The 17529-nt window shown below is 37.0% G+C and overlaps 1 protein-coding gene across 3 annotated transcripts in view; it reads left to right on the top strand.

The window, feature by feature from the left end:
- Window positions 1–1648: 1648 nt before the first annotated feature.
- Window positions 1649–17529, top strand: part of slc38a4 (solute carrier family 38 member 4) — an 87393-nt gene continuing 71512 nt past the window's right edge. Inside the window, exon 1 of one of the 3 annotated variants that reach the window (XM_033990222.2) lies at window positions 1649–1732. The gene's annotated coding sequence lies outside the window, so the exon portion shown is untranslated. Of the gene's footprint in view, window positions 1733–16705; window positions 16828–17529 lie in introns of those variants that run through there. The other 2 variants (XM_033990221.2, XM_055231737.1) reach the window with 2 other exon arrangements.

The following is a 17529-nucleotide window of genomic DNA, read 5'->3' as shown; positions in this document are numbered from 1 at the left end:
TTGTGAATACATTTTCTGTAACATTCTCTCAATACTGTGTTGGAGAATAAATATATATTGATTATACATTGAAAAGTCTTTTTGGATGACCTTATTAGTGGGAAGCACTGTTTTGTTGCCACATTCTCAAAGTGTAGTACATGCTTGGAGTAACATAGCCAAGCTTTAGAAAACAAGGTTGACTCCTATCGAATGGCAGTGTCATAACACATGGGTCAATCCTGGGGTCATAACCTCCAGAGAACAGACTCTAAAGAAGACCCAGTCTGGACCTGCCGAGGCCAGTGGTGTAAAGAAGACCCAGTCTGGATCTGCTGAGGCCCGTGACAAGACTGAGACAGACACAGGCTCGAAGTGCAAGTGCTCATGGGCACATATATAACACAGAGGTGGGTAGAACATTAAAAACTGCAATAAAGAAGTAACAAACATGTATTATTATATTATACTATTAAGTAGTGAACAGAAGTCCACCAAATAATGTTTTAGGATAATACACAAATAAATAGGCAACTGGGTGTTCAATCAAAGTTTTCTCTTGTCTTGTTCTTTTGTAATGAAAGTTCTCACATCACACAAGAGAGCAAAAACTGCTTTTCAGTTCCCTTATTCTTGCACATGATTGTATCTATGGGTTAAAAAATATTAGGCCCATTGCCATAGAGATTAATTATTTAAACCAAATACTTTTTTTGAAATGGAAATAGAAATAGCCTGCAGAATGTCACGTATGGCCCGTCACCGTCTTGTTTTTTGTGTCTGTGATGTGTATGTCCCTAGACTCTCTGTGTTTATCATGTTGTGTTGCAGCTGTTTGTACTTCAGCTCAAACAAATTTCACTCTGGGAAAATAAAGCAAATTCTGAAATTAGGAAGCTGAAAGCCATGAAAAGAATCTTGTGAAAGCAATACCATGAGCGGCCACTAATCAACAACAGTAGAGAAAGTAAAAGAAATATTCAATTCTGTCAACTGGACAAAAAGTTTTCTGAGTGAAGACGTTTTGCTGCTCATCCAAGTTGCTTCTTCAGGTCAGATTGGGGGTGGACACGGCTTTAAACACTTTTTTGTCCAGTTAACAGAATTTAATTATTATTTTATTATGGATCATGCCTGGGCGACTGAGGGATTACACAGGCATCTTTCCAAGAAACACGGGCAAACCGTAGAGTAACGTTCTGGTGCAGTTCACCCTTCTGTTTGGTCATTTAGATACAATACCTAGTAGGGTACGGTAGGCCCATCTACTAAGCATTTATAGCCAACATTTTATACCAGGTGCCCTTCGCAACCCGGACAGGATATGCATAGGATATCGATCTTTTCATTGGCAAATTCAATTTCAATTCAACTTATTTTTGTAGAACCAAAACTACACTACAGCAGTCGCCTTGCAGGGATTAACAAGATTGTCTAAAGTGTAGGCTATTTCAAAGTAAAGTATCAAATCAGTGACAGTCAAATCCGTGAACGTGCCCTGCGTGTGCCTAGACGCGCGTGTAAAACGTATGGCACGTCTCTGGCATCAGTGAACGCTTCTTATGGTTGTTGGAGGCTGTGGGGAGGACCGGGAGCCCCCAGCAGCGCGCACTGGTGTAACACGACGCTCATCACATGGCCATGGAAATTTCCACTCCGCCGCTTGTTAAATGGGAAGGGTCTCCAAGTCTGCTTTTCACTCGTGCGCCTCCTCCTCCGACTGCTGCAGCTGTCCGACGCGCTCACACGTTGGGTAAGCTCTTTCGCTCATGTAACTTTTTTTTTTTTTTTTTCCTAAGCAAGTTTGTGTACGTTTTGAATGCAATCATCATGTTTGGTTACGTGGAAGTGCATGGTTTAATTGATTTAGGCTGCGTTTGGCAAAGATGCAAGAATAACATGCCTCTGTGCACATGATTTGCCCAAACGTCACCATTCACCTGTATGAGTCAAAGGCAGCATTTTTTTTATCATGCACGCTTAAGGCTATAAAAGAGGAGCATTTTCAGGATAATACATGCTTCAGTAGGTTATCTGCAACAGCCTCCAGCAACAGCAGCAGCCGGAGCGCTTCCTGAAGGGTGTTGCCTCAAGTCAACGTATAGCTGCGTAAAGCGCCAAACACGACAGTTCTTATGGACACAAATTCCCGTCTTTATTGTGTTCCGGGCATCCTTAAATGTTTCCTTGTGCTTCCCAGTGGACAGCGCGTGTTTGTTGGCGCTCACCAATTGATTATTTGAGCACACTGCGCGTAAAAGCCCCGTCGCATGGCTGTGTTTTGTTTTCCACGCGTGCCGCCTTTCCGCGTTTTGTGTGGGGATGTGGACACAAAGGCTCGTTATAACAGTGGCATCATATGGGCATCCGTTTCACTGTGAGACTAATGTAAACTGCGACCTGTTACTGTAGTTCCCGCCTTTGTAGCGTGGGGGACCGTGTAGATGTATAAATGTATGCATATGAGAGATTTATGTAAGAGCTTTTAGCCAAGTGAGGTGGTCCCTCAGCAGCTCTCAAGGCTCGTGTGGGGACCGAGGGAACATAAGCGGAGCTGCAATATTGTGAGTGCACTGTAGAAATGTGCGCCGCTCATAAATCACTTAATTCTGCTGGTGGGAGTTGGTCGGTTTCCAGTTTGCTTTAACGAGCAATGGAGTGCGCATGTATCGTTTATTTACTTTTTCATAATTTTGGCTACTTTAAAGGGGGGAAAAGTTTGATGTTTTTGCAGATTCACAAATTCCCTGGTTTGGGTTTTGTTCTGTTGAAAGTCTGGATGAGTGCCACAGAGCAGAGCAGTACAAAGAAAACACTGACACTTTTATGCACCACTTGATGACACCTGCAATAGTTAATAAAGTGTGAGACATCATTAAGATCATTTTAACTGTAAGACATCCACAATTACATGTATTAATTGTGTATGACAATCTGAAGAGCAAACTCAACTTGGCCTGTATCATTTTGACAGTTGTCAAACAATACTTCTCAAATCGCCATAAGTTTTAACATAACTTTTATTTTGTGCTATACCTATTTGCTGTACTATTATACAGCAGGAATACGACAGAGTACTTCAGAGCTGAGGAAGTAACTTTGCCACATAACAGGATGCTCTGTGTTAACAACAGAAGTATACAGAATTCTGCTGCTTTCAAGTTGACACTTGGGCATCTATCTGTAAGCTCTTTATATTCTAAAATAGATACTCATTTTTAAGCATCAATATAGAATTAAATTAAGAGTTTTTGAATGATTTTGATGTATAAAATGGCATACATACTAGAAAGAATACAATTATATTGTGATTTATTTTTATTGTGATATATTGAAAATTACATGTTTTTTGTATTTCTATTATCATAGTGGTAATGAGTAACAGTTCTTTCCCTTCTTCCTATCAAAATGTTAGTATCTTGACAACAGTCCTGTCTGGATGTGTCATACATTTACAGCTTCTTACTAAATTATCATTTTACGTTTGACCTAAATTTTAAGACAGCTTGGAAAGGCATGACAACATTTATATATATTTGAATATTTGCATTGGCGGATTGGATTTACGACATTTATGATCTGCCTTGAAGCTATCACCAGGTGCACCTATCCACCATTCTCTCTCATCCTCTTGCATGCAACTATATGTTTGTAAAGCTTGCTAATATCCCCATACAGCATGAAAAAAATATAGGGCCATTACTTTACACCTAAAGCTCTGGGAAGTCCCACTGTAATTGTTTCCAGATATAGTTTTAGGTTACCTTCCTGGTTTGATTCCTATTTTTAGTGTTGCACGCTTAAACTGTCAAAAGATATCTGGATGGCCATCTGGTACAGTAGAGGTTCATCAGCCTTTTAAACACAACTTAACATTTAAAGAGCAAGTTTTAGATCTTCATCTTTGCCCAATCACAGTGGCAGAAGTTGGTTAACTGCGGACCCTTACACAACTTGTTCAGCCTAGGTTTGGGAATGGATTAGTTGCACTATGTAAGTTGTTTGCCACCTACTTGTTTCCATGGAGATGCATTTTCTTGGTTTCTTGTTTGTTTTTCCTGCATTTATTCAATTATACAACACTACAAATACTTTAAAAACTAGCATGCTTGGTACAGTGAGCAGGTTTGCCTCTCCGAATTTGACCTGAAACTTGGCTTGGTGACATCAACTGTTTTTCTCCATGGAGATAGATACATTTAGTGCCACTGCTTAACCTTATAGGCAAAAACATCTCTACAGAGACACGTAGGTGGTAACAGACCCTCCACATGAAATGTTACCTTTAACTAATTAATGTCCAAATTTCAGATGAACATGAATTCAGCATTCAGTACAAGTAGTTTGTACACTTCTACAGTTGTATTTTTATCCCGCCTCAGGTTGTTCTGTACTTGTTGTACTGCTTTGATCTTTTATCTGAGCACAATCTGCAGATGAGGTGCCTTTAACCGAACACAAAGCGTGCATTGAGTTTGGAAAACACCGTCTCCAGCTCTGGCTCCAAATGGTGCAGGAATTTCCATCATCACTCTCCTGACTATGAGGCCTAAAAATACAGCAGGCCTCACAGTACAAGCATTCTAGTACTCCTTACTTTTTACTTGTTACGTAACTCAATCTTTAAGGCCGCCCTGTACTGTGCTCCACCTATGACTGTTAAATAAACAGCTTTGACTTGATCTATCCACTGTCTGTAGGGAACATGTTGATTGATGAAACTTAAGCTCATGCTGCTGCTGTAGACCTATTTCACAGAACATGTGTGGACAGGACCAGAGACTGCAGCAAGAGAATATCACTTAGTAAAATAAATCATGTTAGAAACACTCTCATTAGATTAATTTCGTGCGTTTTGATATGTTGTGAATAATATTTAGTAATTTGCAATGTAGTGGCATGGTTATTCTTAAAATGTCTCTAAAGTACTGTACTCCAGTGGACAGTGGACAGTGTCATTAGCCAAATTTGAAGTCATATACTAACATTATTCTTGCATACATGAGGACCAGTTTCAAATGTATGTTGTGGACATAATGCACTGCTCAGCATGTTTATAATATATAATATAGGGCCCATGCTAGAGATGTATGATCTTGAACCACTTGATGCCCTATATGCATATTTTAACACAGTTACATAAGGCACATCAATCATTCCATCTAATATAGAACAAGTCAAGCCGCAAGGTATGGGCACTGACGTATGAAGTAAATCTCATGCCAGTTAACACTGGGCTACAAGTATGATTAATGTTGAACTATGTGTTTCGACAGCTAGTGTGCAAGTGGCTGTAGTGTTCAGCCCGTGGTTTTGTCTTGTTTCTTTGCCAGAGCTGTGGCTGCTGTCGCATTCTTTGTTGTGCCTTCTTGCGCAATAATGTGCTTCTAGAAAGTTCTCGCAGGTTCGCATCATCCAGTGTGCATTGATTGGGAAAGCTAATATTACGTTAACATCCATTATGTCCTAGATTCCCAGAAAAGGATAGAATAGACAAACAATACATCCAATACAATTACAATTATAAGAATCCCACAGATTTTACTTAATTTTTCAATCTTATTTCAAATTTGAATGTTTTAAAAAATGTGCACTCTAAAGATAATCCTACATTTTAGCCATATATTGCAAATTTCCAAGGGAAAAAATCATAATGACTTTTTTCCCCCCAAAATCGTGCACCCCTACTCATAAACATGAGAAGACTTTTGGTTTATTTGGACATGTATACCTACCAAAAATGTCATCTAATTGCTGTCCATTATGTTTAAACCGTTAAATCCATTCTTGTGGTTTGTCATTTCACTGTAGAGGCCACACTGAGACAGGTACAAACACCTGTCTTGTTAGAGGGTGTGGCATATTTGTGGATTCTGCTCTCTGATTGGTTGCTTGAGCTGTGATTGGCACATGTAGGTCAGTGGCTGATGTAACTCCTGGCTCGTATTAGCACAGCAGCCACAGCAGCCGCAGCAGCTCGTGTGAGTGTTTGAAAGATCAGGCTATCGCTAACACAAAGACTAACTAAAGCAGCGCCACGAGCATTCTCTGTATTGGCAACTCTCCCAGACCAGATTAGCACTTTATATTGAAATCTAAGCAGGGACCCCATAGTGTTAGGGCTATATTTACTCACTGCAAGCTTACATAATATAACGGTGGAAGTGCATGGACTGGGGAGACTTAAAGAGTAGCTATGCATTCATATGGCCTACAGATGGGTCATGTTTCAAAGATGGATATTGCTGCTTCTAGTTTATGAGCAAACCGCAAACTTGAATGCAAATTAAGCTATCAAAAATAACTAAATTAGAAGTATCTGTTTTAATAGATGCTTTTATTTAATTCAGTGTCTCTATAGCAAATCAGTCTGTTTATTTTAAATTAGATGCCCTACCAGACAAAAAGTGGACATATGCGACTTGATTAAAAATGTTTGTGATAAAATAATGAATATAAATATGATGATTCAACAGAATGTGTAAGTTTATGCAATAGTTGGTTATGAATTTACAGTGCAAACCCAAATGTTGAGGTTAAGGTGAAGTACCTTGCCAAAGGACACAACACCAGTATCCATTCTCATGTAGTTCAACATACAAGTTGCTTTGGTGAAATAAAATAGAGATATAAAAAAATCTGTGTACACTGATTTTGCATGCAAGTGTGTTTGTCAGTCACCACAGCATAAATCCTTATAAACACATACGTCTGAATGAGTTGAGCTTCTCTTAAAAATTCCCCCTCATTCTCTTAGCTGCAGGTCAGAGGTCGTGACAGGGGTCACCTCCATTGAAGCCCATACAAACACCACGAGGTTTACCAACACTCCTCTGTGCACTTTATTACATTTTTACAGCCTGCTAGAGCTGTTCACTGCAGGGTTGCTCCCTCATCTCTCAGCCTGTTCAAACAAGGCAATTTGTGATTTTATATTGGGAAAACTACACGTGAATGTGCTTTCAAGTCAGTGTCAAATGCATTTATAGAGGAAATCTGAAAACAGACATTGTAATTGCCAATAGAAGCAAGACAAAGTAGAGGTGATTGCAGCGTGTTCTGTATGCAAGATTTTGTTGAACTTTAGATTTTACGAAATGGTTGCAGTATACGGCAAGTGATGCAAAACCATTTATGTTTGACAGAATCTATGAAAATAGATAAGTGACTTTAAGAAAGAGATCCTACTTTTTACTTTCCAATAACGTTGATAATTATTATGCTGGTTTGTGCTAAGTACTTGGGTTAAAACAGATTATGTTATGACCTACAAAAACAAACCTTTAAATAAGTTTCACATAAATTTTATTCTTATTTGTTAATTTTTTATTTTTTTTTTGTCTTTTACATTGTTATAAAACATCATAAACCCCACCAATTATGTTTGTATAAATGTTTGCGACGACATTTTGAAGACTACCACAGAATAGGTCAGACAGTTCACTTCCACTCTCTTTTTTAGTCCAAACTAAACAACTAACTCTGGGTTCATGGTCAGTGGTCTGTATGTAGACAGAAAAGAGGATTTTGGTCTGTTACAGTTACAAATGATGCAAAGTTAAAATTAAGTCATATCCTTGATTTTGTGCCACGGTCACCCATTTCCCTGCATCTTACACAGTGCACTATTTCAGAGTGAGGGGCCCCATACACTGTGAACAGACATGCCTTCTCATTAGCCTCGCTATAAAGTGCCTGTGCGTCATAGGGGCAGATTGTGACTGTCATCTGAACTGCGGTTATTCATTTTATTGTTAAATGCTTATTATTTAATGACATGGTTACATAATACATAACAGTAACTAACATGGCGACAGTAGCTCAGTAGCGGGGACCAAGACACTTAACCCACCTCGCCCCTATTGTCTGCGTACACTGGTGTATGTGTGTGTGCATGGGGTGAGTGGTTATATAAAAATGACCATTTACCATATTTTATTTGGGTCAGTTTGTCCTCTAGCTCATTTTTTATGATATTTGACGTCACAAAATTAGAATCAGACAGTCTGCTGTAAATAAATCAAAGAAAGCTTAATTATTAATCATCAAACAAGATCATATAAAATAAAATAACTACATCAAGAGGCAAGAAGGTTAGGCTACATATTTTGGCAAGTATACTGTCTGTTGGGGTGTGCAAAATTTTAAAACCTGCAGACATTATTCCATTGTTTGAAAATTTACATTTTTATTAGACAATATATTTTTACTATGACAACTATTTCTATATAATCCATTTTCCATATATTTCCAACCTCTACTGTTCTATGAGCAGACCCTCCCTGCAGTGGTCCATGCACATGTCCGGACATGCCTCCCCCCGGCTCAAGTCAAGGCCACATCCTCAAGTCTGACAGAATAAGAATGACACATTATTACAAAAACTCCACTTACTCCATCATAACCGCAGATCAATACACACTGATAAGAAGCATGTGTGCCCCAGAGTTCACAGGGTTAGAACACTGCGGGGACAGGGTTTTTATCTGCAGCACGTGTGGGACAGTGTCAGGAAATCATTGTCTCATTCTGTTTTGAATGCATTGATAGTTTATGTTAAAGGTTATCTCCTCGGCTTTTATCTTATCTATTATTACACTTCCAAAATGTCAAGAACATGTTTTACAATACGTAATGGGGTTTTTTGTTAATGGTTGCACAACTCAAAAGTACTATTTCATTTAAGGCTAATATAAATAAATTTGGGGTGTATGACTTCTACTTTGCCTAGAATATTTTGCACTATGGTATTAAATGTATATATATCTTACATGTATTGCATTACTGGTGTTTGATTCCTCAAAAATACACTAAAAAAAAGCGCATTCTTACGATGAGCTGGATCAGTTCTCCACAAATTTGTTGTCACCTACTTGTCTCCAGGAGATAGATTTAATACTATATTGTGGAACATTCTAGGCAAAGAAATGACATTTATACGGAGCCAAGCAGGTAATGAACATTCTCTCTTCTGGAGCCATTATAGAGCCCTCTTGACTTGTGTGTTTACATTCTTTGCATATTTTAGCCCTTATGTCCGGTATAATGTTGCTGCACTTTGAGATTAACTTTGTTTCAAACGCATGTTTTCATAATCAAAAAAATCAGTGGCTGCAGTTACAAACTCACCGAAATCTGATGAATATCTGATTTCTAAACTTTTAAAATGACTTAAAGGACATGTAAACAGTACAATTTGATGTGAGCAATCAGAGGGATCATGATCAGAAAGGAATCAGGTGTTTAGGACTAGACTGAAATCCCATCTCTTCTCCCTGACATTTATTTATTTATTTTTTTATTTATCTTTATTTGTACAGAGGAACCCCATGAGCACTTGGGCTCTTTTTCATGGACGCCCTGTTTAAAATACAATACAAACAAACAAACAAACGAAACAAACAAGTCCATATACAACATTAAAAACAGGAGCAGGTGTGTGTATAAATGTTTGTTATCAGATTATTAAATTGTGACTGTCACCAATGTATCCAGTTTTGCTTTTCTTCCATTGTATTCCATTTTTGTGAAGCAAAACAGCTAAAAGGCCTCTTTCATGTCTCAATTCTGGTGCGGCTAGGCCTTAGACTTAAACAGTCGTGTGATCTGGTATTAAAAGTTCTGGTATCAATGATTAACAAAGAGGTGAGGTATCCTGGGAGGTTTTGAAGTAGTCCCTTATAGATAAATTTCATACAGCGCTGTTGTCTTCTAACAGATAAGGTTTGATCAAGCCAAAATCTAAGATATCTATAAGTGTCGACTCTTTCAACAGATGTACCATTTAGCCTATTAAGATTTGTAGCTTGTACGTTATTTAAATGTCTTTTAGAAAAATATAATAGTTTTATTTGCATTCAAAGGCAGTTTAAGATTTATGAGAGAATTGCTGCAGTTTTAAAAGCACCTGATCAGCAGAAGGAGCACTTGCACACAAAACAGCATCATCTGCATATAAATGTTTGTGGCTTTTTAAAAATTGTAACCAATAGAATTAATAAAAAATGTAAAAAGTAGGGGGCCCAAAACTGAGCCTTGGGGCAATCCTTTACTTAAAGTTAAAAAATCTGATTTAAAACCATCGGCTACTACTACCTGGGTTCTGTTTGAAAGATAATTTTGTAACCAATCACATGTAGCATTGTCAAATCCAATATGCTTCAGACGCTTCAAGAGGACTCCATGATCCACTGAATCAAAAGCTTTAGTTAAATCGATAAACAGAGCTACACAATCTTGTTCATCATCAAGGGTTGAGAAATTTGAATACCAGCTAGACAGGATATCCTGGTGTTTTATTGTTCTTTTTCTTCGTATCATGCTATCTGTATTTGTTTTTTGTTTACTTTTATGTGAAGCACTTTGGTCAAGGTGATTTTGCTTTTTACATGTCATTGAAATAATCTTATAACTCGATATTAATTGGATTTTGAGTGCACATGTAACTGCGGCCAGTGATATTTTGGAATCTATCAGCCTAAAACCAACAAAACAAAACTAGGTCAAAATCAGGTTTAAACCAGTACTAAACCAGAGCTAAGCTAGTTCTAAACTTGAACAAGACAAATTTTAAACCTTAAATCAGGTCAAAACACATACAGGGCTACACAAATACTGAAACAGGACTTACTGGACTAAACCGGCAAAACTAAGTCAAGTCTACACCTTCCCAAGACACCAGTTAGAGAAGCACTGGACTAGCGCTAATGAGATTTATTACCTTTATTACTGTATGTAAGCATGCTTAAATGACCTTTTTGTTAAAGAGGAGGCTATAAATTATAATATAGCTTAAAGGCATCATAAGAAACTGTAGATCTTTTGAATTCCCATGAAAAGTGACTGAGTTTAGCAGATGGACTGGCATGCTGCAACCTGAAACACTTTTGCTTCTTAGATCTTCAGTCACTGTCTCCTACACAGCAACAGTGGAGGAATAAATAGTACTTCTTGAAATTGCTTGGAAAAAATACACAAAACTTACAGTTGTTATTATTTTAATTAAAGGTGCATTCTGATAAAGAGTCCGCTATCTGTTTGTCTTCATGGAGATGTTATTGCATTACCTGACAGTAGACCTGTCCAAAGAACAAATTTTGAAGTGCGATATATTGTGGAAGTAAATATAGATAATAAGCGATAATATTGGAACCAAAACATAAAGCAGAATTCCCTCAAAAAGTACTTTAAATGTACAGAATAAATACCAGAATGCAACACTTAAGTCGTTAGCTTACATCTACAAAGATGCCTTGAAAATCATACATTATTCCTGGGAGCTGCATCATCTCTCCACAGATCTGACCTATAACTTTGTGACACCACCTGCTTGTTACTATGGATATACATAAGTTTAATGTCATACTATGGAATATTCCAGCCAAAGCAACAACATCTCTACAAAGACAATCAGATGCTGGATCCTTTAAAAGTTACATTGTGCACCTTTATTTAGAAAATATTTCGTAATATCAATATTTTAAATGTGATTTTTTTTTTTAGATAGAAGATATGCCTTTCAATTCCATTTGAGCAATATTTGTATACTTTTATATCATACATGTTCTGTAACAAATGAGAACCACATTTTGGTTGCATCCTGGTAGTTTGGTTCATTTGATGTGGTCAAGCTTCTGAAATGATACACAAGCCCCACACTGTTTCTCTTTGACTAAGTACCAGGCTGCTGTGCATCTAAACTCTATTTTCCAGTAGATTTTTACAAGCTTGACCCTAATATAGGAACTCCTTAAAGGGACGATATGATCTTAGTCACCGCTTGGACAAAATGATGTTCAAAAGCAAGATGAAAAGATAATGTTATCAACTGGAAAAACATTTAATTAGGTTGTTATTTTGGCTCATGAAGTAGGTGAGGTTTGTGGAACTGACCCTTTTGAGACCACCAAAACTCAAACACGGTGTGAATTTTAAAAAGAAAGTTATACGTAGCTGATTTTGCATAAAATAATTCTTTAGGGAATAACAACACCGTTTGACATGGTTCTGGGTGTACAGTTGTCCATCACTATAATTATAATTTACATAAATGTTCAATCGACACTACAGTTGAGCAGCGCCAAGACAAAGAGGCATGGTCAGACTGTGAAATACCCATAAATTACTATTGATTAATTAAACAAGAGAGAAATGTGTGATGAGGGATTTTACAGCCTTAACACATATATAATAATTGTAAAAAATAAAGCTGACTACTTCGCGGATATCGCCTATTGCGGGTTATTTTAGAACGTAACCCTGAGATAAACGAGGGAGCACTGTATTCATGCCTGATTTTAGGCCTACAGAATTAACACAAAACAGAGATGACACATTTATAGCAGAGTCCCATATAGCTGGGTATTGCATGCTGGCATTAAGTGCAAATAGATGTTATGTAAGTTTTATGGGGGATCTCATATCTTCTTGTATACAGGGAGTTGTATTATTGCTTTTGCCTGGAATGTTCCACAGTTGGGCATTAAACCTATCCATCTTTATAGCAAGAAGCTAATGATGGCAGTAGACAACATTTTAGCAATAAAAATGCTACTTGAAAAATGCATGGTCGATAAGATTAAAAAACATTTGTGGCAAAGTAATAACATCTCCATGGAGATGAGCAGGTGGCAGATCCTCCACCATAGTACATCTTAAACTTCCAAATAAACATGTTTGACCTACAGTAAGTAGCAGTGGGCTGTTTTGATTCTTTGAGGAATAACATAGTAAATCTGCTCTGAAATGTGTGACCATGGGTTTTCAATAGGAGAATGAACGAGGGACAAACAAGCCACTGGTCCATTTCTGATGCTCTTGTGTCATATGACTTTAGTTAAATCAAACCTCTGCATTGAACAACATGACAGGGGAATATTTACAATGGGACAAAAACAACTTATTGACCTTATCATAGTGTAACCTTTGTATCATGGACACACTGATTCTCAAGTGATGTAGATTTCAAACTTGTGGTACACACACCACTTCTGCACTGAAGTAAATCATTTTGGAGTACTAATCTGGAAATGTATTTAGTTTAGTTTTAGTCACTTTGGGCTCACTATGTTGACTGCTTTTGCCTCAGCAGGTTTCATAAGTCAATTTCCCAGTAATTTTCTGGACGAATAAGAGTTTAATGACACAATTGAGGCTAACCAACTATGCAGGAGCTAATCTGTAATATGGTTGTTTTAAGGCCACCAAACCCATTTAAAACCAGAAAATATTTCATAACATGTTCATATAGTTTCAGAAACATATTTGAAATCAAATTGAAATTGTGTAAAATAAATGTTATTTTAATGTTATAAAGTTTAAGAAGCATGTCGTCTATTCAGATGCAATCTTCAGGTCAGCCGTCATGTGACTTGAAACTCATCAACAAGTTGTGTGTGGCATTTGGTGGGGTTCGTACAGGGGTCAGAGAGTGCAGCTGAATTTAGTAGAAGCAGATTTTTCTTGTTCTTGGGGTCTCATGTTTGTATGTGAGTGAGGGAGTGGAGCTAGGCACACTTTATGAACTCCTGGGGACACGCGGAGACGTCAGAGCGGGGGATGTTTTGTTCTAAAAGTAAAGGTTAACAACCCTGTGATGCAGAGTGGAACGCCTCACATGGCTCTGTCTGCTGGGGACTTTACATGTTTGAGTCTGATTGTCCACTACTAAAACTGGCCTGTTCTTTTAAGGGAGTCAGATTTGCATGTTTTGAATAGCCCCTGGTATGTATCACACCGATTTTCTCTGACTTGTGACTGGCTGAGAGGTACAAGGTTACACCCACCCAAATGTTTTAAATGATTTAGTTATTAGCTCATGTTTCCATCATTTATAGCCAACACTTATTTTATGACGTAATCTAAAACTATTATTGTTGTGCCAAATGGACAAAACTAAAGGTGCACTATGGGACCTTTCTAGCTGGAATCTTCCACTGTATGGCATTGAACATATTTAATTTGACGTGTTTTTATGCTAAATATACCAAATCTTTTTTTTTTTTCAAAATCTTTGTAAGAAAATGATAATTAGGATAGCATAATAAATAAGTCTAAGTTTACACTGTGGAATATTCCAGTCAAAGCTGTAGCATCTCCATGGAGACAAGAAGGTGGCCATCCTCTACATGAAACATTACTGCACTTAATTTTAGCATTAGTTAATGATTTTAGCTGGCAGCATTTTTTAATACATCATGAAAAACAAGATCTAATGGTTTGTCTCGTTTCCAAGTAGTAAACAAACTGATTCATTGCCTTTGTGTGAACCGTGTGTCCTCGTTTATGGTTGTTGGTGCAATCTCATGTTGTAAGCTTTGACTAAACAGGAGGAAAACAGCAAAGAAAGAACTCCACATATTTATTGGCCTATTGTAAAAATTCTTATGGGCTCATTAGCACATTCACACTGTTTCTTTTAGAACTTTAAATAGTTTTGTTTCTGTTCATGAAGTTTGTAAAAATAGCAGTGAATGTTACAGGGTATATTTGAAGGCTAAGCATTAACTAAAAACAAAACAAATGTATCACTCGTCAGTGAAACAATTTAAAACACAAAAGTCACAAAAATGGAATACACTTCAAAGAAAAGCAACACTGGATACGTAGGTGATGAGGTTGCAATTTAATAATCTGATAACAAACTTTTATAGACACCCCTGCACCTGTTTTTGATGTTTTATATGGACTTTTTTTTTTTTTTTTTTGTATTTTAAACAGGACGCCCATGAAAAAGAGAGCCCAAGTGCTTATTTTTTTAATCTATATCATAATGTTGTTTCCTCATCAAAAACATACCTGGAGTTGTGCTTTGTTTCATTCACTTACGTTTAACATACAAACCCTGCATATTTAGTCTGAGTTCTTCTCTCAAACAGAAAACGCTCTTTTCCACCTTGTGATGTCATGTGGCAAGTGCTCCTCTGTGTTTTTAAACTCTACACACCTTCACTAGAATCATTTGCATAATTTCAGCTTTGGAATTGCCTTTACTGAACTAAAGATAAAAGGTAGCTCTTAACTTGAAAACTACCGCTTCATGACATCACAAGGTGGAACAGAGCATTTTGACCTTTGAAGATGCAGACAGACTAATAATGCAGGATTACTCAAACTTGTGTGAATGAAACAAAACACAACTCCAGGTATGGTTTTGTGGATGTAATAATGTTCTAACATGGCTTAAAGCTCATAAGAGATAATTTAGCATAGTACAGGACTTTTAAGACTAAATTCAACAAAATAAGCCTGCCCTGCACCTCCATACAGGACTTCTTTTTGAGGACTTCACAGGAATTCCACTGCCATTCTCTGCTCTTGTCCTGTCCATTCTCTGCTCTTGTCCTGTCCATTCTCTGCTCTTGTCCTGTCTATTTGTCCTTTTGTCTTGTCCATGCTCAAACTCTTTTGTTAGTGTTTTCTGTCAGAAAGGAAAAGTGCAGGAGACAGTGGCTAAGCTAAGTGCATTTTGTGTGAAATTTTCTTTGTAATGTTGACAAAGAAGAGTCTAATTTATTGTAATGTTTTAGGCAATTATGTTAATTTTTTGTGTAATTAACTGAGTGACTTCAATACAATGAAACAAATAAAAATATACTTAATATGCAAATAATGTTAACCATTATTGATTGTTACATTTTACCAGTGGTGGAATGTAACAGTAAAAGTAGTGAAGTACTGTACTTAAGTAAAAAAATACAGGGGTCTGTACTTTACTTAAGTACATTTTAAAACGGATACTTTTTACATTTAATTTACCACAAGTAAAAGTATTTTTTTATTATAGTTTGAAACCTGCTTAAAAAGCTGAGGGGAAGAAAAAAAATGATTCAGTAGTTATTAAAACAGGCCTAGATGAGAGGAAGTATTAAATAAACATAAAAATTATTTATTAGACTTTTTATTTGCTATATAAATTTAGCAACAGCATATATAACATAATCAGTAGATCAGCTGCTGAGAATGTTCTCAAAATGTCATTACTGTAACCCAAACAATTTATCACAATAATTTAGCTTTTTAATTAAATTTCAATTTTGACTTTTCATTATGTAACTGCACCTGGCACATCTGCTTTCGCGTACGTTCAGTTGTTGGTCACATGCTCTTTGTTTGTTGAAACGTTTGCCAACTTTAACTCCATGACAAGATAACAGCTCGTCTCCGACCTGGACGCAACCTTGAGAGGATCCACATCTCTTGAACGCCGTGCTCTGATTGGTCTATCGGCGGCACGTCCTACCCCCAAACTATCATGACGGAGCTATCAATGCAAACAGTGCGTGGGGATGGGGTCGGACGGATGGGACCAGTTCAAGATCAGATCAGTTTTTTGATGACGTAAACAGCACATTTCTATTGGCCTCTTATGTTAATGTGGCCATAAATAAGTTTGTTTGGTCAGCTGACTTGTCATGTGATCATACCTCCTCAACCGATGGAGTATTTAACAGAGGAGCCACCTCAATTAATCACTATTTGTTTGTCATCTATATAATGATGCAACCTAGTTTTTGCTATTTTTAGTTAATTATTAAAAAGGTGTCGTAAATGTATCAATCCATAAATATTACGTTTTTATTTTAGTAAATGTCAATTGATTTTTGCAGTCCTATGAGATGTTACGGTGGCAGTTCGCTTGTACTAATGCTGGGCGGAGTCTATATTCTGATTGGTCGAGAAAGGCCCTACCTTCTTCTATTAAATGCCTCGCCATGTCACCTGGGTTGTCATTCAGGTATATTCGGGTTGAGGCTTTGTCTTTCATTTTACCGGCTAACTACATCTGATACTTGCTGACTTTTTCAAGGAAGGGAACAGAAAACCTATTGGAAAACTTTACTTATCTGAGTGAGTATACATTTGAAATTAATTGCAAACTAGCTGTTGCAAAAGATTTAAGGATAAGCTGCAACCTTTCCAGAATTATATTTCAGTATTTTATTTAGGGGCGAAACGTTGCTACTTTATGCACGCACAGTTAAGATACCATTTAGCATAGCATTTGTGTTTTTACTCAAAATAGCAACCTCAGTGCTGCAGGTTTGGCTGATGCAAGAGTTTGGGTGGAGGAGATAGCAGTAAAGTTTTGTTGAAACTAGAACCAAGCTCCGTTTGCAGACTTTTTTAGTGCAAAAAGTACAACTAGATGAATAGAATTGGCCATGCTGTATCCAGTGCAAAACACACTGAAAAATCTTAAATGGAATAGCAACAGAAAAATTCAATTCTTTTTCTAATTTTTCTTTTACTATGGATCATATCTGGATGACTGAGGGATTATACAGACATCTTAAATGGAATATATAAAGATTAGTTGCTATAGTCATTGACTAATCATAGACAATGAGAAGAACTTAGACAAACAAAAAAGTTGTATAAAGGGTTTTGAAAAATGACTAATAACCCTCTTCAGGTCATATATTGCCTATGCATTTTTCTGATTGGCTATAGGGCATTACTGTTTAAGTAAATGTTGAGTTTGGACCCACAATGCTGCATGTTTGTTCTAACAAAATTTTTGTAAATTTGCAAATTATAGACATTATTTAT

Source organism: Periophthalmus magnuspinnatus, chromosome 23 (assembly GCF_009829125.3).
Source record: "Periophthalmus magnuspinnatus isolate fPerMag1 chromosome 23, fPerMag1.2.pri, whole genome shotgun sequence".
Taxonomy (NCBI): domain Eukaryota; kingdom Metazoa; phylum Chordata; class Actinopteri; order Gobiiformes; family Gobiidae; genus Periophthalmus; species Periophthalmus magnuspinnatus.
The sequence above is the reverse complement of the archived record's forward strand: the minus strand, read 5'-3'. Positions and strand labels throughout refer to the sequence as shown.